The 25,537-nt window shown below is 42.6% G+C and overlaps 1 protein-coding gene across 3 annotated transcripts in view; it reads left to right on the top strand.

The window, feature by feature from the left end:
• The window catches only part of LOC146831196 (XK-related protein 9-like), a 357,609-nt gene that overhangs the window by 80,700 nt on the left and 251,372 nt on the right, over positions 1-25,537 (top strand). The window contains exon 2 of one of the 3 annotated variants that reach the window (XM_085605453.1): positions 17,397-17,542. The exons of 1 other annotated variant lie outside the window; for it this stretch is intronic. The gene's annotated coding sequence lies outside the window, so the exon portion shown is untranslated. The remainder of the gene's footprint in view (positions 1-17,396; positions 17,543-25,537) is intronic. One more of the 3 variants, XM_085605452.1, reaches the window with a different exon arrangement.

Here is a 25,537-nt window from a genome sequence, read left to right as displayed (position 1 = left end):
CTGGAGTGTATATCTACTGACTGGGGAATTGAAGGTGTGAAAGACAAGTATGTAGGTGGTTAGAGGACTGCATGCATAGTGGATATGCGTTTAAAGCAGTCCATGTGCTAAGGCCTGACTCAGTGCATGAATACTTGGGCACTGACTGAATGATTACAGTACTGCAAGGAGAGTGCATGGGTGAATTTATAAGTGTTTGGGTTTTGGCACAGTGAATGGATTAGTACATGGTGCTGAATGGGTCACTAGAGGAGTACAAAAGGAGTGACAGGGTGTTTGCTGGAAGTGAATGAATACTGACTGGGGAATTGAAGGTGTGAAAAACAACTGTGTAGGTGGTTAGAGGACTGCATGCATAGTGAATAGGCATTTGAAGCAGTCTATGTGCTAAGGCCTGACTTAATGCATGAATATTTGGGTACTGACAGAATGATTAGAGTACTGCAAGGAGAGTGCCTGGGTGAATTTATAAGTGGTTGGCTTTTGGTGCAGTAAATACATTAGTACATGGTGCTGAATGGGTCACTGGAGGAGTGCAAGGGGAGTGATAAGGTGTTTGCTAGAGTGTTTCTATACTGACTGGGGAATTGAATGTGTGAAAGAGAAGTGTGTAGATGGTTAGAGAACTGCATGCATAGTGCATAGGCGTTTGAAGTAGTCCATGTGCTAAGGACTGGCTCACTGCATGAGTACTTGGGTACTGACTGAATGATTAGAGTACTGCAAGGAGAGTGCCTGGGTGAATTTATAAGTGTTTAGAATTTGGCACAGTGAATGGATTAGTACATGGTGCTGAATGGGTCACTGGAGAAGTATAAGGAGAGTGACAGAGTGTTTGTGGGAACTGTATGAATACTGTCTGTAATATTGAAGGTGTGAAAGACAAGTATGTAGGTGGCTAGAGACCTACATTCATAGTAAATAGATGTTTAAAACAGTCCATAGAGTAACACTTGGATCACTGCAAAACTACCTGAGTACTGACTGAATCATTACAGTACTACAAAAAGAGTGACTGGGTGAATCTTTTTACGTTTTTTGGTTTTGGTGCAGTGAATAGATTAGTACTTAGTGCCATATGAGTCAGTGGATGTGTGCAATTGAAGTGACAGTGTTTATTGGAGTTTATAGATACTGACTGGGAAATTGAAGGTCTGAAAGACAATTGTGTTGGTACTTAGAGGCCTCCATGCATAGTGGAAACACGTTTGAATCAATCTATGTGCAAAGGCCTGTCTCACTCCATTAGTACTTGGGTACTGACTGAATGATTATACTATTGCAAGAAGAGTGCCTGGGTGAATTTATAAGTGTTTCAGTTTTGGCGCAGTGAATGCATTACTACATGGTGCTGAATGGGTCACTGGAACAGTGCAAGGGGAGTGACAAAATGTTTGCTGGAAGTACATGGATACTGACTGGGGAATTGAAGCTGTTAAAGACAAGTGTATAGTATGTTAGAAGACTGCATGCATACTGCACAGACATTTGAAGCAGTCTATGTGGTAATGCATGGTTCACAACATGAGTACTTGGAAACTGACTAAATCATTAGACTACTGCTAGGACAGTGCCTGGGTAAAACTTTTAAATTTTCTGTTCTGGCGCAGTGAAGAGAATAGTACATGGTACTGAATCAGTCACTGGATGAGTGCAAGATGACTGACAAGATGTTTATTGAAATATATAGATACTGACTAGTTAATTAAAGAAGTGAAAGACAAGTGTGTAGGTGACTAGAAGCCTGTATGCATACTGTATAGGGTTTAAAGCAGTCCATGTTGAAAGGCCTGGCTCACACCATGAGTACTTAGACACTGACTGAATGATTAAAGTACTGCAAAGAGAGTGCCTGGGAGAATTTATAAGTGTTTGGGTTTTTGCGCAGGGAATGGATTAGTACATGGTGCTGAATGGGTCACTAGAGGAGTACATGGGGAGTGACAGGGTGTTTGCTTGAAGTGTATGGATACTGACTGTGGAATTAAAGGTATGAAAGAGAACTATGTAGATGGTTAGACTGCATGCATAGTAGATAAGTATTTGAATCAATGCATGTGCAAAAGCCTGCCTCACTCCATTACTACTTGAATATTAACTGAATGTTTACAGTATTGCAAGGACAGTTCCTCAGTGAATACATAACGAATGACTACCTTTTAATTCTACCTAAACTTGAGAACAGGAAATGTTTTAAGCAGTTATGCATATTCAAAGAAATGAAGTACTCAAATGCTTCTCTCACAGTGGTTACACAAATGCACACAGACTCACAGTGTGATTCTAGACAACAACCACTATCCCTAGGAGTTTACCAAAACTCATTCACTACTGTGGAAGTGGTAAGGGAACTGCACACAATCTACATATTTCAGGACTGCACTTTTGTGTCAAAGCCTGACTCATTTAATCAAAGCATAAGCAAAAACTGCCTTCTAATGCTACTAAAACTTGACAACAAGACAGGTTTTAAAACAGTTATCTGTCAGCAAATACATGATGTTACCAAATGCTTCTCTCACAATGGTTCCCAAATTCACACAGACTCAGTGTGATTGTAGACAAGCACCACTATCCCTTGGAGTTTACCAAAACTCATTCCCTACTGTGGAAGGGGTAAGGGGACTGCACACAAGCTACATATTTCAGAACTGCACTTTAGTGTCAAAGCCTGACTCATTTACTCAAAGCATAAGCAAAAACTGCCTTCTAATACTACTAAAACTTGACAACAAGACAGGTTTTAAAACAGTTGTCTGTCAGCAAATACACAATGTTACCAAATGCTTCTCTCACAGTGGTTCCCAAATGCACACAGACTCACAGTGTGATTCTGGACAAGCAACACTATCCCTAGCAGCTTACCAAAATTCATTCACTACTGTGGAAGGGGTAAGGGGACTGCACACAATCTACATATTAAAGTACAGCACATTAGTGTCAAAACATGACTCATTTTATCAATGCATAAGCAAAGACTGGTTTCTAATGCTACTAAAACTTCACAACATGACAGGTTTTAAAACAGTTATCTGTCAGCAAATACATGATGTTACCAAATGCTTCTCTCACAGTGACTCCTAAATACACACAGACTCACTGTGTGATTCAAGACAAATAACACTATCCCTTGCACTATACCAAAACACATTTCTTCATCTAGAAGGAGTACTACATTTTAGTGTAGAAACATAACTCATTTCACAAATTCATAAACAATCACTAATTTCTAATTGTACCAAAATATAAAAACAGCACAGTTATCTCCCTGCAAATACATGAAAAACACAAATGCTTATCAAAAAAGACCTCCTCTCAATTAAATAACTCACCTTTCAAGTAGTTTTGTAGATTAAGAAGTATATCAGTCACACACCATATTTTCTTATACAGAATCTCTGCACTGTGCACCTGTCAGCAAAACCAAAGAATGGCAACGTTTCCCTCTCATTTTCCCCACATATACATGTAAACACCAAATCACATTCCTTCCCACATAAATTCAAAACCAAACACACATTTCTATTGGTTAAACATTTCAACCCTTTCCAAATTTGAACTCTTCCCCCAATGTGCCTTCTGCCTGTTACCATAGAAACAGGTCATGGAACACTGTACTGAGCACACAGGTCACAAGTTCAGCACACAATGTTGCTAATCAAGACAGCAAGTGTGCTTGACTTTTCAACATATCAGCTTATCATATATAATGTTCCTTACAATCAGTTTTAACCAATAAGAATCATGCGTTTAAAAAACAGAAATATGCACCCTACCTTTCAGTGTAGAAAGTTGTCAAACAACCAATGATTTCTTGTCTTTTTTCAAAACTGCATCTTAGCCACCATTTTAGAAAAATCTTACTTTCCAAACTGCCATTTCATTTACAGAGACCATCTGAGTGCATCCAGACCTCCTTTCAAGATGCTTAGAGTGTGGATTGTGGGACACAGCTATATTTTCTGGAGCCAAAGGTATGCAGAAAACAAAGGCATTCACAAAGACCTAGGTTTGCCAAATGTAGACATTAAATGGATTGGACAGAGAGGGTTAAAGTGGCACCAATTGATGCCATTGGTGAAATCCTTCATGCATATCCAACACCCTGACCTCATAATAGTGCACTGTGGTGGCAATGACCTAGGCACTTTGACTGGGGTAGGCCTGGAAATGCTTATGAAGGACACCTTTGCAGAACTGATTTCACTTTTCCCCAAAACTGCTTTTGTCCACAAATTGAGAAAGCTAGGAAACATGTGAATACATCTGTTTCTGCTTTTCTCCGAGACTATAGAATGGGGTCCATTTTCAATAACAATCTGCGCTTTCATATGCAAGAGATGTATAGGAGAGATGGAGTTCACTTTACTGATGAAGGAAACAGAGTCTTCTTCAACAACTTTAGACTCTGTATAGGTACTTACTTATAAGTACCAAAAACTCTCAATGAACACAACGGCTCTTTTTAGAGCCACTCAAGAACAAAACACTTAAGCTTGATGTTTATCTCCCAAAAATTTCATTTTTTTTCCCTTGGATCCGCGCACCCAACGCAAGAGAATCCGTGCACCCAACGCGATAGGATGCGCGCACCGTGCGCGCATTTCTCCGTTTTTTTTTTAAAGGGAGGCCCCCAGGGGGTCCTTCCGGGACCCCCTAAGCAGATCTAGAGAGTCAGAGTATTTCCACACTTCCCCCTTTATATGTTTTACACAATTATTCCCCTTGCTTCTTCATCCTCGCTTCTACCGAGGCAGAAAATGGCCGCCAACAGTTCCTGGTTTTGAATGTAGACAGACACTCAACAGCCAATTAGCAGTCAGTGCATGATCGTCAGGGTGCTCGCTCGGTTCGGGGAGGGTGCGCTTACGGTGCGGTAGGGTGAGCGGATCCTCCCCGGCCATAGATATCACTAACTTTTTTACCCTAATCTTCTCAGGAACTACTGAACAGATTCACACCATTTATGCAAAAGGCACAAGTCTGAACTGAGGACTACCTCTTTGCCAAATTTGATGTAATTCCGTTCAGCGGTTCGGGCTGTAGCTGCGACAACAGATCCTATGGGAAATTGCATGGGGAAAACGCGTTTTGGGACCCCCTTTTTTTCTCAGCCCCCGCTTGACGAATCACCACGAAACTTTCAGGGTAGGAGCGGAGTGGAGCTGGCCAAAAGTTTGTAAAGTTTCGCAAGGATTCATCAACCGGCGCCAGACTTATTGGGAATAGAATGTTGTGGATTTCCTATGGAAAATAGGTCCTAACTATAACTATCTACTGGCGACCGCCAGTAGATTATATATATATATATAGCGGTCGGCGCTGCATTACTGACACGCCTCTCGTTCTGGAGCTCCGCCGACGCCGACAAACTCTTTGGTGAAAGTGCTGAATGCACAAGGCGGCGCCCCCCTGGCCGAGACATGGATTGAGGTATCGGGGAGAGAGCAGCAAATCGTTGTTGAACGGGACACCTCCAGGCAAACATTATCGCCATCAACGACCCCGCAATGAAGAGTGGGCAGCCTTACAGCTGACATCGTCAGCGCATTACTTAATGCGCGAACCGGTTACTCAACCTACGTTCGCTGAACGGAACTGCCTACAAACCTCGTTGCAAAGGGAGTTTTCAGATGTCACTTGACAACAGGGACTTCAAGATCGTCAGCGCAATTGACTACCATACTGAAAATAGAGACTTCACCAGCAAGCTCTCTGATTGGTTGCATGAGGACCAATAGGATGACACCATACAGTATGAAAAAGCCCCATTCAAATTAACTTTGTGAAACACAATGCTGGCAATGAGGAAGGCATTCGCCGAAACGCGTCTGCCAGGTGTTTTATTTTGTGACTTTGTACCTTTCTGAGTGGTGAATAAAGCCTACCTGGAGAGGTCCCGAGCATGTGTCAGACCCGTTTCTATGGCGGAGGCGGGAATAGTCTTGGTTATATATATATATATATATATATATATATATATATATATATTGCAAACACCAGTAGATCTGCGCTCTCAGGCAAATAGGTCAGGAAACATTCCAATCAGCAAAAAAGGAGATTTATTCAAGCATCATAAATCCTCCGTATATATATATATATATATATATATATATATATATATATATATATATATATATATATTCACAGAAAAAACCATAGGTTTCAGGCACGTTATAGTTAGGAATTAGCATTTAAAAAACCTCAGAAATTCACTGAAAAAACCATAGGTTTCAGGGGTGTTATAGTTAGCTGGACTTTTCACTTGTACAAAACCATTGAAATTCCCCCGTTATAGTTAGTTCAGCTAACTATAACTCGGGCGCCCGCAATGCACTGCTGATGACGTCACATATTACATCACTCATGACATGGTCAGTGACATCACTCATGACATCACTGATGACATCTCAAATGACATCACTGATGACATCACTGATGACATCATCCAGTGAATGTGTGTTTTTCTGAAAATTAAATATGTTTTATATATGTATATCTCAAGGTCGATGGAAGAATAAATGGGTATATAAGTGTCTAAATGGATGATTTGTTTTTGAAAAATTGATTGTGTAACTGACTGATTAAGTGTATCATAGTGAATACATGGCTTAGTGAGTAATGTTTAAATATGTAAATATCTGTATCAGTCTCTCACTTTGTGTATAAGTGGCTGCATGGGTTGGTGAGTAGCTACATGGGTGTCTATATAGGTTATTAGTTGGTTTTTTGAGTATCAGTCTGAGTGTCTGCATGGTTCGGTGGGGGGTATTACGTAGTGCATAGGTGCATGAATGAGTGACTCACTGTTTGTATGTGTTGAACACAGCATGTGTGCAGGACTGTATGGGTGGATGAGTGTGTGTATGGGTGTGTTAGTGAGTGAATGACTGTCTCAATAGTGTCTTTATGAGTAACTACATATGTTTTAAACTAGTATATGTGACTATTGGTGTATATATGTGAGTATATGTGAGAGTGAGAGATTGAAAGAGTTCCTGTATGAATAAGTATGTGTTTCTATAAGTGATTGTTTAAAAGACTAAGTATGTGTAAGTTTCCGTAGAAGTAAGTATGGTGGTGTGTGTATAACTGTATATGCAAGTAAATGTATGTTTGATTCTTTATTAGCATGAGTGACTATGTGTGTGAGTAACTCTATGGATGAGTGGCATTGTGTAACAGGATGTATAGGTGTATGAGTACATATGATGAGTGAGTACATGTATGAGTGACTGTATAGGACTGTTGGTGAATGAGTGGATGTGTATGTGGATCTTAGAATTACTGAAGAGGTTGTTGTAACTGGTATTGGTATGTCCATTGTTTTGAAAATTTTAGTCTCTATTTTTGAATGTGTGTATCAAAGGTTATATTAGGGTGAGAGGAGGTCTGCCACTCTATCACAAGGATGATGTCATCAGTGATGTCATCAGTGATGTCATTTGAGATGTCATCAGTGATGTCATGAGTGATGTCACTGACCATGTCATGAGTGATGTAATATGTGACGTCATCAGCAGTGCATTGCGGGCGCCCGAGTTATAGTTAGCTGAACTAACTATAACGGGGGAATTTCAATGGTTTTGTACAAGTGAAAAGTCCAGCTAACTATAACACCCCTGAAACCTATGGTTTTTTCAGTGAATTTCTGAGGTTTTTTAAATGCTAATTCCTAACTATAACGTGCCTGAAACCTATGGTTTTTTCTGTGAATTTCAAAGGTTTTTTAAATGCTAATTTCTAACTATGCCTACAGAGATAGGACATGTGAAGAAAGAAGAAAAAATGCACAGAAAGAAACAAAAGAAGTGCTGAAAGAAGCAACAGAAGTCCTCAAATACGAAGATAAGTGCAGGAAGAAGGATAACGTGCAGAAAGAACAAAAAGAAGAGCAGAAAGAAGCCTTGTTGCAAAATCATCCTGTACCCTCAACTTTTTCAGACGGATACTGGTGGTAACTGAGCCTGACTAACCAGTCCTAGAGCCAGTGCTATGTTAAAAGACACTTAGAATACAGTGAAAACACCTACATACACTAGGGAACATTATGCGTTGGGGTCCCCCTGTGATTAGCATGACCTCCTCTGTAAGCCCCTAGTATATAAGAGGGCATGGGGATTAAAACTACCTCTTAAAACAGGTCACAGGGCGTTTTTGCACACGTTAACTCAGGCCCCGTCCCCTCCCTTCACCACTGTGTAAACACGCCCTGTGTCCATTTTTAGTTGGGAGATTAAGTTCATTTGAATCCTGAGGGTCCCTGGGGTCCAACTAGCCCACTAGGTACCTCCAGTAAGTGCCACAGAGCTGCGTTGCAGAGAGGTGTAAAAAGTGGCACGGCCTGGACCACCTCTCTGCAATGCAGCTCAGTGGCGCTTACTGGAAGCACTTGGTGGGCTGGTTAGCCCCCAGGGGCCCTCAGTATTGAAGGGAAATTATATCCCCAATTTAAAACGTGCCATAGTGCGTGTTTGCACACGTCACCTCAGGCCCCGTCCCCTCCCTTCACCACTGTGTAAACGCGCCCTGTGGCTGTTCTAAGTTGAGAGATTAAGTCCCCTTGAATCCTAAGGGTCCCTAGGGTCAAACTAGACCACTAGGTACCTCCAGTAAGCGCCACAGAGCTGCGTTGCAGAGAGGTGTAAAAAGGGGCTTGGCCTCAGAACACCTGGCTGCAGCGCAGCTCCCTGGCGCATACTGGAGATACCTGTTGGGGGCGCGTTTGCAGAGTGCTGCACGGAGGGGGCATGGCCTCCGGCACGATGCCAGTCTTTTATTTATTTTAGTTTTTTAAGAAGGGGGGCTGTTTGGTTCCCCTTCTTATTCTAATTTATTGGCCCTGATGACCCCATCCCCCAGGGCCAGTCTCCTAATTATATTTTTTTGACCCCAATCCCCAGGGCCGGCCACTGTTTTTTATTATTTTTAAAAAATATATATTTATAGACACACCTAGGACATGCTGGACAAACCGTACGTACCTATCACCATGACGATTTGCGTGATATTCATTAAAAGGCGACTATGCATGCAATGAATCCACGTGGAATGTATTTACACCACTAGTGAAGCTCTGACATGTCTGAAGCCCTACCGTGCCTAATCCCGGTAGACACCCTTGTCGTTTATTTATACAAACTTGGGTAGCTATTGACGGGCACATTTAATACACATGCACACCAAGCCATTCAAAGGGGATTCGACAAAAATTCGACCAAAACTATGCAAGAAACCCCCCTCACGGTTAATAAAACACACATCCACTGCCGGATGTGTAATACTTTTTATTTTACTCTCTGGAAAGGGGACGAACATCACTTGAGAGTCACAGCGCGCTCCTGACAGAGCCCAATGCTGTCTTACACCCACCATTGCCTGCCGTGTGCCACACACCTCTGTGTTGTATTCCACTAGCTAGTGCATATGCTATGACACTCTCTAGCCCATGTGCACTGTAACACCACCCCGTGAATATGTCATGCCACACTTGTCTTCGCACGGGTTATATTGCCCCATCTAACGTGCCTTTCTCGATGCCTATGTTATAACGCACAGTGCTATGCCATACATATTACAATCTGGGATCCATATCTTTGTCACAGTGCATATGCAACCTTACACTCCCCAGCACATATTTTATATTACAACTTTAGAGACTAGTTAGGTTACACAACACTGCCCTGTGCATATTACACTCCAAGGCGCATATCGCATAGCACGCGCTAGTGCCTGTGCTATCTCGCGCTCTCCAATGAATCTGTCATTGCGCACAATGTATTGCATATTATATTTCACGCCCGGTTCATCTTATATCACACTTTTTGGTGCATAGTTTATACCATACACTATATCTAGTTTTCATTTTCAATCGTGCTCTCAGGACTATGTTCTATATAACACTGTGTTCACCTACCCTTTTCACGGGCATTACATTTTGCGATAGGGGGTGGAGGGTCAGGGAGTGTTTCTGCCAAGTGAGCCCGGAGTCACAGTCACAAAAGTCCTCTTCTTCCTGAATAAAAGTGAGATTATGCTGCATACTTGTTCATATTTTAAGTAGTTCGCACAGACACAATGTTTTAAAAACAATAAAGTTCCTAATACCCGCCTTCTCTGAACAGTTAGCTTGCTGCCCCATCCCCTTCCTCCCTATCCTCTGTTGTGTGAATCCATGGACTAGCCTCCTCCCTCCTGCCATGCATGGTCTGATGTGCTGCCACTGCCCTCAGTATGATGTACCAGTCCACTCCTCCTGCCCTCCATTGCCCAATTCTATGCCCCATCATTGACCTCCTGCTTAAACTCTGTGCTTAGCTTGCTGCCCCTATTCTCCTTCCCCCTGCCCTCCGATGTCTTTGTGCATGCCCCTGCTCCATCCTTTTTGCCCACCATGTCCCATGGACCTGCCACTCCTATCTACTCTGAGTGTTCTGTTGAGCTGCCACTCCCCTCCCACCTGCCTAGCATTGTCAGATGACTGTAACCTGTCCCTGCCACCTCCACCCTGCCTGTCCACATGCCATGCCCCTATCCTCTTCCTCCTGTCCTACATGGTCCATTGTACTGCCACACCCTTCTGCCCTCCCTGGTCTGTTGTGCTGCAGCTGCTCCTCCTGCCTGCCCCGTGTGGTCTGTTGTGAGGTCCCTTCCCCTGAACTTTCTTGTCTGTGCACAGGTCCTGACCCTCCCTTCTATCCTCCATCGTCCTTTGTGCATGCCCCTCCACCCTCCTTCTTGCCCATCATAGCCATTGTGCTGCCACTAACCCTCCCACTTGCCATGCATGGTCTTTTGTGCTGCCATGGCCCCTCCCACCTTCCCTGTGTGGTCAGTTAGCTGCCCCTGACCCCCTCCCACCTTCCCTCCATGGTATGTGTGTATGCCATCACAGTCTCACTGTTGCTCTTCATGGTGTGTCTTGCTTCTAGTGCCCATCCTGCCTGACCTCCATGGCTATCTTGCTGCTCCTGCCCTGCCCCCTTGCCCCCAGCCCTACTCCCTCCCTCCTGGCTTGTCTGTTCCATTGTAATGCCCCTGATCCGTCCCTCCTGCCCTTTATGGTCTGTTATGCTGCAGCTTTCTCTCCTGTCTGTCCATTATGGTCAGCTAGCTACCATTGCCTCTTGCCCCTCCGTTCTCTGTTGTCCATGTGCATGGTCCTGTCCCCTCCCTCTTGCTTTCTATGGATTGTTGTGCTGCACTCCCGTCCTGCATGCCCTGTGTGGTGTATTGTGCTGCTGCAAACCCTGATGCCTGCCCTGCAGGGTCAGTTTGGTGCACCTCTCCATGTCCCTCCTGTCCTCTGTTATCCAAGTCCATGTCCCTATCCCATTTCCTTCCATGATCCAATGTACCATACTTGCGAACATTTTGAACTTGGTAAGAGGGAGATTTTGAAAAAAAACTGGGGTATTGATTTTCCCCTTTGAGTTACATTGAAAAAGAGGATATTGTAGACAGGAGACAGATCAAATAAAGCCCATTTGAGCTTAAAAACATTGGACGTTTCCTGGCTGAATCGGGTCTGTTGGCATGTATGGTTGTACTACCATTGCCTCTTCCTTCTGCCCACAATGGTCTATTACATTGCCACAGGCTTGAAGGAGGGTAGATTTTGTATCACAGGGGGCCCCTGGCCCGTTCTGTCCACACCTGAAGTATGAGACCCTTGTCCTTGCCCTGCCAGCTGCATTTGTAGGCCGTATTAAATTGACCAGCGGGTCCTGTGTTGCTATATAATTATCCTGAGACATCCTTACCACTCAGCCAGTATAAAACCCCTGTGTAGGCCCTTCTGTTCAATATGTAGGCCTCTTTGTTAAATTGACCATAGCTCTGCAATTTTAGTGTATAGCAGTCTGAAGGCAGGTCTGCGAGGCCTTCTGCTCTAAACCAGTAGCCCCCACCCTACCCGAGTGCTCCGTGCTCGGTATCAAAGTTCAACATCCCCCTGAAGCTGTCGACATACAGTAGGCTGCATCCTGGACTGGTACTTGCTTCCTGGGCAGGTTTCCCGCTTTTAAGGAAGTGGCAACCGCAGAGCGTCAAGTTAGGAGAACTGAGGAGATTTTATACATGATTATATTGAATTCCCGTACAATACCCATTATTTTCTGCTTGCTCTATGGAACTTACGATAAGCGATTGGCCTGAGAGACTAACCTTTTCACCCAGTCCATTGTCAGCATTAAGTGGGTAAATGACGAAATGTCTGGTAAAATCTGCAGACGAAGCTTTTGGGTAGCATACGTAGGTAGATGTAGCGTGCAAAGGAGCCCACAAAATGATATAAAAAGGGAGCACCCACAGATATCGACGGACTACCTCGCCGTCTGTATGTAGGTTAACAGGCAGTGCAGGTTTTCCCCAAGAGCTAGGAGCTCTTGTCTTCCTTTGCTTAAAATGTCTTGCTCTGCTTTGCTTGAAGTATCTTATTCTATTTTACCTATATGAAATGTCATGTTATGTTTAACCATTGTTCTCTTTACTTTTGCATTTAAAAGATTTTGTATTGTAATTGCAGGAATGCTTGCTCTAAGAGTAAACGTGAGTGTTCCTAGGTAACATTTTCCTTGGTGTAACTTGTTTCTCATGATGCATTTATAGATGTGTTTTCTCTCTCTCTCTGTCAGTACATTAATTGAGATACAGAGAATATCATGACAGCTGTATGATTATCTGGATTCTGTATTTTGTACTTTATGTCTCTATTCTGCGGTTTCTTTGAAGTTGCATCTTCTCATTAAACTGCCATTGTATTCTGCCTCCAATTCCATGTCTCATATGTCTGTTTTCTTCATTTTTGGAGCAAGCGTTCCTAGGCACCCCGGCTCAAATTAAGGTGCCCCTTTTGTCCCTGACTCACTCTCCTGCTCAGTTCTGTGGTGGCTCCCGGGGATCTGGGGACCGCCCCTAGCTTCCTTGACCCGTAATAGATCTTGCCTCCAACAGCCTCTCTTGCAAGTCCTGTATTGTTGGTTTGTTGCCCCTGCCCCCCTTTCCACTGCCCTCCATAGTCTGTTGTGCTTCCACGGCCCTTCCTGCCTGCTCAGTGTGGTTAAATTGTTGCCTTTGCACCCTCCTACCTGCTTTCAATTTTCAGAGTCCCTGCCCCTGGCCTCTGCCTCTCAACAGTATCCTAATGAACAACTAGATTGCTAACATTCTATATTTATTACAAAAGTGTGGAACGCCTGACATCATCTTGATGTAATCAAAACTGTAATACCTAGAGCATTTCCTTTAGAAATTACATATATGAGAGGGTCTTATTGGCATCAAAATTATGGTTAGTGCTCTAAAAGGCTAAAATAAGGACATATTTTCTGAGTTTTCAAATAGCGACAAAGCACTTTTAAATTATTTGTTATCTTTATGTTTTTTTATCCAGTTGACCACTTGATTAAATGTTGCACTTAGGGGAGATGATGTGGTGTTACTTCCAGAACTGCAGACTTTGCAACTGGGGAACCAGGTTGAAGTTTCTGCTTCAGCTCGACATTCTGTGATTCTGGTCAAATCACTTAGTCTCCCCATGTCTACAACCAAAATGAATGTGTTCTTGTGTGATGTAACCAATGCTCATGTAAAGCACTCCAATACCTGACAAGTCTGCACTATATAACACTGCAAAAACACAAAATAATAAGTGTTTTGCACACTTCTGTCATTGGGCTATATTTGGGCTACATCTGGGTGATTTTGGGCTACATTTGGGCTCTTTTGTCTCCGGTGGCCATCTTGGAAGATTTATTTGTTATGAAGTTTCCTAATTTCCTCATGTACTGCAGTCTCCTCAGTAGGAAATGCTTTCAGTTTTTTACTTTGATTCCATCATGAAGGTATTCAGATATGTCACACATTTGCCATAAATTCTGAATGTTAGCACTCTAGTTGCTCATTAGATCACTGTAGTAAAACTACTGCACCATGGAAGTCTGCTCCTGGTATTAAAAGTGCATGTTTCAGTCTGCATGTCAGAATTTTTTAATGAAATAGAAGAGGATTTGAGAAGTCACTCAAAATGTGCCCTCATTTTCTTTCTTCAGCATTAATCATAATTTCTATGGCAAAATGAACCTCCTCATTGTGTTCCTTTTTAAATTAAATGTTTTAAGTGTTACCAGTCAAGATGGCTTCAGGTGTGCCATACTTTTGTCATAATGAAGACAGTAAGCGCTCTAGTTGTTTTTAAGAACATTCTGGGACATTCTGTCATTGGGCTATACTTGGGCTACATCTGGGTGATATTTGGGCTACATTTGGGTTTTTTTGTCTCTGGTGGCCATCTTGGGAGACTTATTTGTTATGAAGTTTCCTAATTTCCTCATTTACTGCAGTCTCCTCAGTAGGAAATACTTTCAGTTTTTTACTTTGATTCCATCAAGAAGGCATTCAGATGTGTCACACATTTGCCATAAATTCAGAATGTTAGCACTCTTTTTGCTCATTAGATCACTGTAGTAAAGCTACTGCTCACCAGGGAAAACTGCTGCTGGTATTGAAAGTGAATGTTTCAGTCTGCATGTCAGAATTTTTTAATGAAATAGAAGAGGATTTGAGAAGTCACTCAAAATGTGCCCTAATTTTTCTTTCTGCAGCACTAATCATACTTTTTATTGAAAAATGAACCCCCTCATTTTGTTCCTTTTTAAATTAAATGTTTTAAGAGTTACCACTTTAATCCAAGCAAGATGGCTTCAGGTGTGCCATACGTTTATCATAAGTAGGACTGTTAGCGCTCTAGTAGTTCTTTGGAACACTCTGGGAAGCTGCAGTAGAACACAAAGGAATCAACTGACAGTCTCTGCCCTTGTTGGATGTACATGTTTTACTGAGAATGTCAGACTTCATTCTCACATGACTGAGAAAGATAATGTGAATTTACAGAAAATAAGCTCTCAGTTTAGCCTATAGATCACCTTCCAAACCTCTGTGGTAAAAGCATGAGAAAATATTTTTCTCTCAATCATGATATCCCAGCAGAAGGCTTTTTCACATGGTGAAATCACCTTAGAACATACCACAATTCCTAAAATGAGTATGGTACCATCAACAAATGATTTATAATGTAACTAAAGTCTTAAAACCTTCTATTAACTGCAATGCTTTTTAATGAGGTGCTATCATGTATATTGGTCCCAAGATGGCTGCCAACACTTCTTGGATGAAGTGCTGACAGCCAATCAGATCTCAGGATGAGATGTGTGGTTAGGCTCCGCCCACATATATATATGCTTTTAAATGCTATTTTCTCAGGATCTACTGAACAGATTTACACCAAACCTACAAAAGGCACTTCCTTGACCTGAGGACTACCTCTCTGCCAAATTTCAAGTAATTCTGTTCAGCCGTTCGGGCTGTAGCTGTGTCTAAAGGTCCTATGGAAAAATGCATGGGAAAAACGCGTTTTGGGACCCCCCTTTTATCTCAGCCCCCGCTTGACGAATACCCCCGAGACTTTCAGGGTAGGAGCGGAGCGTAGCGCCCCACCTATTTTGAAAAATTTGCGAGGATTCGTCAACCGGCGCCAAAGTTATTCAAAATAGAATGTTGCGGATTTCCTATGGAAACGTGGTCCTAACTATAACTACCTACTGGCGACCGCCAGTAGGTAATATATATATATATATATATATATATATATATATATATATATATATATATATATATATATATCCTTCCAAAACACAGCTCCTACTGGAACGCTGGGACCCTCGAAGGGTGGCGTATGCTCCGGTGGAGCAAACCGGAAAATCAATCCAAGGTATGAAAAAGTACATAAATACGCTCTCAGGAAGGAAAGGCAGACACGATCGTTCCCATCACCAGTTTAATGCACACGACGCGTTTCGGCAGAAGCCTTGTTCACGTGTGACATGCTGTCAATATTCCACACTGATAAAGTTAACACGTTCCAAAGTGAACAAAATGAACATAGGACAATCCCGTAATACATGACGGCCATCTTGGAATGGGTAGAATACCATTCCATACAGTAGGAAACGAAACCAACCCCTTGGCAAAGTTCTAATCAGTAGTGCATGATGAAATTCAAATGTACATTTCCTGGGGAAGGAAAACAAGGTATGCATTCACGTATCGAGACACATTGGAATTAATAAGTGCTGAGAGCAATGTACCAAGTTTAGGTAAATGATATTCCAAGGACATACTGTCGATATTCCACACTCTTAAAGTAAGCACGATCCAAAGTGAACAAAATGAACAAAGGACAATCCCGTAATGCATGGCGGCCATCTTGGAATGGGTAAAGTACCCTTCCATACAGTGGGAAACAAAGCAACCCCTTGCCAAATTTCTGATAAGTTATGCAAGATGAAATCAAATATACATTGCCTGGGGAAGGAAAACATGGTGTGCATTCACGTAAAGAGACACATTAGAATTAATGAGAGCAATGTTATCAACTAACCAAACTCCGGTAGAAGATAATCCCTGGACAGAGTGAACACAAAGTGTGTCACGAGTATTGTACAGTTCCGCATGTTAACGGAAAAAGGGGAACAAGAGAGTGTCAACCCAAGTAGGTGAGAGTAAGCATCTAACCTAACTGTAAGTGACCCACCATCACTTACAGACGCAACAAGAATATCCGCGATCTGGTGGTTAGGAATGACATCACACAATCTCCCACCACCACTGGTCACGGCCTAATTGGATTTTATCCATGTGGTCACTGTAAGGCGTGTAAATATAGTAAGTTCAAGATCACTCTATCTTACAATGGCATAACGAAAAGAATTACACAATTCCTTACATGCAGTACCAGCTTTGTGATCTACGCCATTGAGTGTCCCTGCAAATTATGGTACATTGGGAGCACCACCTGTCCAGCGAAAAAGAGGATCTTAGAACACTTAAGAGCCATTACCAATCATGACCCCAAATATCCCGTGGCACGACATTTTGAAGAATTTCATTTCTCCAACATTTCCAATGTAAGTTTCACCATCCTCGAACATGTCCCCAGAAATCCTAGAGGTGGTGACAGGGTACTCTCTTTACGACAACGCGAATCTAGATACATCATAGATTTTCATACGAAGACTCCTGGGGGGCTGAACATGGATGAAGAGTTATCCATTCACCTCAAAGAAAGTTCATAATTGTGTCTAATTGTGTTTAATTGTACATTACCAGGACAAGGAAAGTGCCCTAACCCTTATGATGTATAGACATACACGTATATTCGTGACTTGCCTTATGTATGTCCTTGTCTTACAGGTTGTTAGGACTCCTCAGTTTCTGTCTTGGGTTGTCAGTACATTTACTTAACCTTCTTGCTTCTTCCACTTCCCGTTAGGATGTGCAACATATGTAATTTGTTTTTATATCTTTGTATTCTAATTATCTTTTATTATTCTTTACAGGAGAAAAGGAAGGGGCCCACTTTCACGTATTCACCAGCACGGGCAACCTACCCTTTTCATCCGGTATGACCTAAACGCTTGCCACATCTTTATTTATGCTGTCACCAACCACGTCCACTGATACTGACACGTTCCAGGTTGGCCAGGTAGTTCTGTTATGCGGAACAATTTTGGGACTACTTTGTTCTTCAGTGTGCTTATATTACTTTTTCACGTTATCTTCACAGCATGGACTGCTCCTGGTTTACTTGTACACACTACGTGTTTACCTTCGCTTAGCCACTTATTTTGGCACTAAGCCACTGATTATATTTGGTCCACGTAGTCCATATGTCTATTCTGTTATTATTTTTTACAGTTAGGTTAGATGCTTACTCTCACCTACTTGGGTTGACACTCTCTTGTTCCCCTTTTTCTGTTAACATGCGGAACTGTACAATACTCGTGACACACTTTGTGTTCACTCTGTCCAGGGATTATCTTCTACCGGAGTTTGGTTAGTTGATAACATTGCTCTCATTAATTCTAATGTGTCTCTTTACAGGAATGCACACCATGTTTTCCTTCCCCAGGCAATGTATATTTGATTTCATCTTGCATAACTTATCAGAAATTTGGCAAGGGGTTGGTTTGTTTCCCACTGTATGGAAGGGTACTTTACCCATTCCAAGATGGCCGCCATGCATTACGGGATTGTCCTTTGTTCATTTTGTTCACTTTGGATCGTGCTTACTTTAAGAGTGTGGAATATCGACAGTATGTCCTTGGAATATCATTTACCTAAACTTGGTACATTGCTCTCAGCACTTATTAATTCCAATGTGTCTCGATACGTGAATGCATACCTTGTTTTCCTTCCCCAGGAAATGTACATTTGAATTTCATCATGCACTACTGATTAGAACTTTGCCAAGGGGTTGGTTTTGTTTCCTACTGTATGGAATGGTATTCTACCCATTCCAAGATGGCCGTCATGTATTACGGGATTGTCCTATGTTCATTTTGTTCACTTTGGAACGTGTTAACTTTATCAGTGTGGAATATTGACAGCATGTCACACGTGAACAAGGCTTCTGCCGAAACGCGTCGTGTGCATTAAACTGGTGATGGGAACGATCGTGTCTGCCTTTCCTTCCTGAGAGCGTATTTATGTACTTTTTCATACCTTATATATATATATATATATATATATATATATATATATATATTACCTACTGGCGATAGCCAGTAGGTAGTTATAGTTAGGACCACGTTTCCATAGGAAAACCTCAACATTCTATTTTGAATAACTTTGGCGCCGGTCGACGAATCCTCGCGAATTTCTCAAAATAGGTGGGGCGCTACGCTCCGCTCCTACCCTGAAAGTCTCGGGGGGATTCGTCAAGCGGGGGCTGAGATAAAAGGGGGGTCCCAAAACGCGTTTTTCCCATGCATTTTTCCATAGGACCTTTAGAACGAGCTACAGCCCGAATGGCTGAACAGAATTACTCAAAATTTGGCAGAGAGGTAGTCCCTAGGTCAAGGAAGTGCCTTTTGTAGGTTTGGTGTAAATCTGTTCAGTAGATTCTGAGAAAATAGCCTTTAAATCAATATATATATCTGAGCCAGCTTACGGTACGCTTACCGTACGCTTACGGTAAGCGTACGGTGGCGTGCGCGAGCGCGATTCTGATTGGCTCTTAGATCTTAGTAAACATTCGAATCGGCCGAAACCAGGAAGCGGCGGCCGCCATTTTGTCTCTCGCACTGAGAGAGATTTTTAAAATCGGAAGCCCAAAAACATGTAAAGGGGCTGTTTTGACAACTCCCTCCCACATAGTCATGTGGAGGGAGTCCCCAAACATCCCCCAAGTGCAAAAACGGTTTTATTTTTTTTTCGGCAATTTCGCGGGGTACGCTTACCGTACGCTTACGGTAAGCGTACGGTAAAAAAATAAAAATAAAAAAAACACTATTCACACTTACCCCACCCCCTGTGCTTTTGGTGGCCGAAGGCCACCAAATGTGCTGGGCTTATTACAATGGAAAAAAACACTATCCACACTTACCCCACCCCCTGTGCTTTTGGTGGCCGTAGGCCACCAAATGTACAGGGCTTATTATAAGGGAAAAAACTTAGCATTTAAAAAACCGTACTAATTCACTGAAAAAACCATAGGTTTCACACACGTTATAGTTAGGAATTAGCATTTAAAAAACCTTGCAAATTCACTGAAAAAACCATAGGTTTCACACATGTTATAGTTAGTGGAAATTTTACTGATAAAAAACCAATGAAATTGCCCCGTTATAGTTAGCGCAGGCAACTATAACTCACGCGACCGCAATCCTCTGCTGATGACATATGTGTCTTTATGAAAAAAAAATATTTGTAATATATGTATAGCTAAAAATGTATGGAAGAAGACATGGGCAAATAAGTGTCTAAATACAGTATTAGCATCAGCAGAGGATTGTGGTCGCGTGAGTTATAGTTGCCTGCGCTAACTATAACGGGGCAATTTCATTGGTTTTTTATCAGTAAAATTTCCACTAACTATAACATGTGTGAAACCTATGGTTTTTTCAGTGAATATATATATATATACATATATTTCCACAAATGTCCCGTACGGAAGGAACGCTTTGACAGCTGGTGCCACATCGAGATCGGGACAGCGATCTCGAGTTACTAATCATCCCAAAGAAAAGAAGACGCGGCACTCCTCTCGGTGTTAAAGCGTAGGGAGGATTAGGTTTGAGATTAAATAACAACTTTAACACCGAGAGGAGTGCCGCGTCTTCTTTTCTTTGGGATGATTGATATATATATATATATATATATATATATATATATATATATATATTCACTGAAAAAACCATAGGTTTCACACATGTTATAGTTAGCTGGACATTTTACTGATAAAAAACCAATGAAATTCCCCCGTTATAGTTACTGTAGGCAACTATAACTCACGCGACCGCAATCCTCTGCTGATGCTAATACTGTATTTAGACACTTATTTGCCCATGTCTTCTTCCATTAAATTTTAGCTATACATATATTACAAATATTTTTTTTTCATAAAGACACATATGTCATCAGCAGAGGATTACGGTCGCGTGAGTTATAGTTGCCTACAGTAACTATAACGGGGGAATTTCATTGGTTTTTTATCAGTAAAATGTCCAGCTAACTATAACATGTGTGAAACCTATGGTTTTTTCAGTGAATTTGCAAGGTTTTTTAAATGCTAATTCCTAACTATAACGTGTGTGAAACCTATGGTTTTTTCAGTGAATTTGTACGTTTTTTAAAATGCTAAGTTACTTTACGCCATTTGTGGCGTGCGCGCCCACTTAACGCAGTTCGTTCCGTGCGCGCACGGTGCGCTTCGCGCACGGTGCGCGCACAGTGAGCACGCGGTGCGCTTCGCGCACCGCGTGCCCACGTTACGCTAGATGGGCCATGAACGCACGATGCGCTTCGCGCACCGTGCGCACATGGAGGTCATATGATGAGCATCGTTGTGACAGGTAAAATATAGGTTTTGTTTATCTCTGATGAGCCATGCGCAAAAGGTGCCCTTCGGGCACCTTTTGCACAGGGGGTGGGGAGAATGTGGATATATATATTTTTTTTATTATTATTTCTTACCGTACGCGTATGGTAAGCGTAATCGGCAAAATTTTCGAAAAAATTAAAATTGCCTTTTTTCACTTGGGGGATCGTTGGGGACTCCCTCGACATGGCTAGGTGCTTGGGAGCTGTGTAAACAGCCCCTTTACATGATTTGCACTTTGTTTTTCAACCCCCTGTCAGAGTGCGAGAGAGAAAATGGCGGCCGCCGCTTCCTGGTTTCGACCGATTCGAATGTTTACTAAGATCTAAGGGCCAATCAGAATCGCGCTCGCGCACGCCACCGTACGCGTACGGTAAGCGCACCGTAAGCGCACCGTAAGCTGGCTCAGATATATATATTGATTTAAAGGCTATTTTCTCAGAATCTACTGAACAGATTTACACCAAACCTACAAAAGGCACTTCCTTGACCTGAGGACTACCTCTCTGCCAAATTTCAAGTAATTCTGTTCAGCCGTTCGGGCTGTAGCTGTGTCTAAAGGTCCTATGGAAAAATGCATGGGAAAAACGCGTTTTGGGACCCCCCTTTTATCTCAGCCCCCGCTTGACGAATCCCCCCGAGACTTTTAGGGTAGGAGCGGAGCGTAGCGCCCCACCTATTTTGAAAAATTCGCGAGGATTCGTCAACCGGCGCCAAAGTTATTCAAAATAGAATGTTGCGGATTTCCTATGGAAACGTGGTCCTAACTATAACTACCTACTGGCGACCGCCAGTAGGTAATATATATATATATATATATATATATATATATATATATATATATATATATATATATATATATATATATGAATGAATGAGACATCAATAGTGCCACATTATACCTATCACCTAAAACCACAAGAATAGTACTCACACCCCGGCAGTTAATCCATAAACAGCCTTCTGGAAGACAGTTCTATTTCTGTTGATTATTTTCTGATCCCCTTTGTCAAGAATTTGACAACATGCATGAGAGACACAATGGATTTTATAGATAAAATCCAAAACCTCCAATGGGAGGAAACGTACACTATGGTATGTTTTGCCATGGAAAGTTTACACACTAGTAGACGCATAGTGATAGGCTGGATGCCTGCAAGTATTTCTTGAGACCTAGGGGCATAAATCAACTTCAACATACACACGTTTCTCCAAATGTGTCTAAGTGAAAACATGTTAATGTTTGAAATTCTAAATTTTTTGCAGATTCAGGGGATAGCAATGTGCACCTTCTTCTCCCCCAGCTACGACAACTTGGTGATAGACTAGTGGGAGGAGCAGGTACTCTGGGTTGCCAACCTTGAACAGTAAACTTAGAGGGTGGTTGTTTGGTTATGTTACATCATTGTCATTCTCTATATCTGGAATGATCAAGAGGAAGACTTAAAACAATTTGCCTCAGGTCTGATCCACAATGATCTTGACCTGCGCTTCACTATGAGCCATAGAAAATAATCTATTGAATTATTTGATCTGAAAGTTACGGTGATGAATCAGATGCTTGAGACTTTTGTTTCAAAAAAACACTGAAGGGAATTCTATTTTACATTCACAAAGTAATCATCCACCTCCTAACTTCCTGTGCAGTATCCCATACAGTGATTTCCTCTGTGCTAAGTGGAATTGCAGTGCTGAAGATAGTTATCTCAGAACCAAGAAAGAGATGGTCCAGAGGTTTAAAATTCGGGGTTACCCAGACAAGATGCGCAAGCTTAACAATGCAAGAGCTGATAAAGTAGACAGAGAAGGAGCCCTATACAGACCCACAAATACTAGTAAGAAATCTGTCCATATTATCACTAAATTTACACAAAACGCATAAAAGCTCAGACTGATCTTAAAAAAAGATGGCATTTTGTTTGCAGGTCCCACTTTTGAAGGAGAAGGTTGGGGTTAACCCCTCTTTGACCTTCCAGAGAAATACGTTTCTTGGTACATAGTTTACTTCTAGCCCAACAGAACAACTGGTTGAAGTCATGTAAGGGTTTTACCTGTTGTAGACAGTGCAAAGCTTGAAAGCTCAGTGTAAATACATATGAGGTCACTTTGGCTCGTGTCTGCAAAAAGTGGCGTATCAAGAGACACATCACCTGTAAGACAAATTTTGTTGTGTATGTTATCATTTGTCCTTGTGACAAGTGATGCATTGGCTCAACTATCTTTCCAGCAAAAAAATGTATCTTAGAGCCTTTGCAGGCAATAACCAACAATGACCCAAGTTATAGCACAGCACAACACTTCAAGTAAGTGCATGAGGGAGATTGGAAGAATGCACATTTTTTTTGGCATTGACACGGTACCCAAGCATCCCAGAGGCGAAAATAGGTTAGTTGCTCTCTGCAGAATTGAGTCCATATTCATCCTGTAAGCCGGGTGCAGTGCACTGGCATAGATGAACATGGACGAGGGACTGTTCACACATTTATAGGTAGGTTTTGATACGACGGATGATTCCTTGACTCTGTAGTACATGAGGTTGACCTGTAGTCTCCCCTTTTAGATTCTGTATGTTAGCATGTATAAATACTCCTTATGTACTCCTTTCTTTTGAGGGAGCTCCGCATATACTTTTTATTGATTTATGTTTTTACTTTTGTGTTATTTTAATAAATGAGATATGTGAGAAAGGGTTTCTGTTGCAGTACTCCCCCACTTTTTGCCTGGTTTTTGATGCAACTTATACTAACATGCACTGGGTACCTGTTAACCATGTTCCCAGTACCAGTGGTCTTTTCCTAAAAATGTACCACAATTGGCACAACTTCAGCTACCCCTGTAAGTCCCTATTAAATGGTACCCCTGGTACCTAGGGCATGTTTACTGAAAAGGGTCCACTGGGGCTTCAGCACGAATTGTGCCACCCCAGGGTCCCCTTACCAAGGCCATGCAAACTGCCACTGCAGGCTGCATGTCTTGGTGCAGGGAAATCCGAAGAATCGACATGGCACACAGCCATGTGTGCCATGTCCACAGACCCTGCATGAGATATAGGTGTTATCCCTACTGCAGACCTTACAGCCCTAAGGCAGGGTGCACTGTATCACATGTGTGGACATATCTGCATAAGCAGGTATGACCCTGCTATAAAGCCAATTCTGACGAATTGCAGGTGCACAGGGAAGCCATAAGGAATACATGGGCTGGATATTTGTCACCATGAGTTTCCTAACTCCATGATGACTTCACTGTACCCTAAGATGTTTGGTACCAACGATCTTGTCTTAATAAATCCTCACTGATGCCAGTGAGGGGTTTATTAATAAATGCTCATAGGAGACCCTTTAGAGGGTCCCCTGAAAACCCTAAAAGCACTGGTGTGTTCTCTGACTAGTCATAGCCAGTCTGCCACCACCAGACATGTTTCATGAGGTGAAAGCCTGCACTCTTAGAGGCCAGAAACAAAGCCTTCTCTGGGCAGAGGTGCTTCACAGGTACTCCAGACAGGAATGGCCTTCCAGAGAGGGAAGCTTCAAAGGGGTCACCATGTTTGACGTTCAGTCCAGGCTTCCCCAGAAAGTGGGGGATGCCAGCCCCCCTGTCCTGATCTACCTTTGGCAGGAGGATAGGTGGGAATATTAGATAGATGAGGAGGAGGGTCCCCACTCAGCCAGCACCTCCCCTAGAGTGGGACAGGCAATGTGAACCCCTCTCCTGAAAATTCACCATCTTGGGATGGTGGAGAAGCAACCTGTCAGAGCTAGGGGAAGTACCTCTCCCCACAGGAAATGGTCAGTTAGAGGGTGTAGGTACCCTTAAGGTAGGTAGCCCATTGGCTACTACCTATCTCCCCATGTAACACCTCTAAATTCAGTATTTAGGTGGCATCCCTAGACCTGGAACTTAGATTTGATGAAAAAGAAGAAGAGAAAGGACAAATTAGACCCACTGCATGAGAACTGAAGCCCTGCTGCAGAAGAAAAAGCCACCAAATCCCGCCTGCTGCCTCTAGGACGCGACAATCTTTATGTGCTGTGTCGTCCTGAACCTGTGAAGACTCCAAGAACCCCAGAGCTCCTCCAGACTTTGAAAAAGTGCCAAGATCCTCCTTTGGAGTGAAAGTATCACTCCCCTCCACACCGCAAGCACTGATCCCGAGAAGTCCAGTGTGTCAACTTGCTGCTAACAGGCGATAGGGAAGCAGTCTCTACAACAAAATTGGTACACCAGCTCTGGAAAGTCAGATCTGCCTCTCCATCAAGTTTGGAGAAACCAGGATCTACCAGAGCCACACCGTACCAATACCCGGGGTACTGGACTCCCACCTGCAAATTGTGAGAAGAAGATTCCACTCCACACTCCCATGATAGCAGAAGCGAGCATCTGTCAAGGGACATTAAGATATCTGAGACCCACTTCCAGAGTAGCCTAGCCGTCCTTGAATTGCCTCTCCAAGTTGCCTGCTCCTGACCGTGAGGACCTCCCGAACCAGTAAACCCAGCTGTCCTATCTACTCTGCACCCATCTCCACCGTCCACGGTAGAGAAGAACCTGCTTTGCTGCCATGGCCCTGAGACCCTTGCAACTTCTCCCTTCATTGGA

The sequence above is a fragment of the Triturus cristatus genome, chromosome 5_1 (genome assembly GCF_964204655.1).
Source record: "Triturus cristatus chromosome 5_1, aTriCri1.1, whole genome shotgun sequence".
Taxonomy (NCBI): Eukaryota; Metazoa; Chordata; class Amphibia; order Caudata; family Salamandridae; genus Triturus; species Triturus cristatus.
The sequence above is the reverse complement of the archived record's forward strand: the minus strand, read 5'-3'. Positions and strand labels throughout refer to the sequence as shown.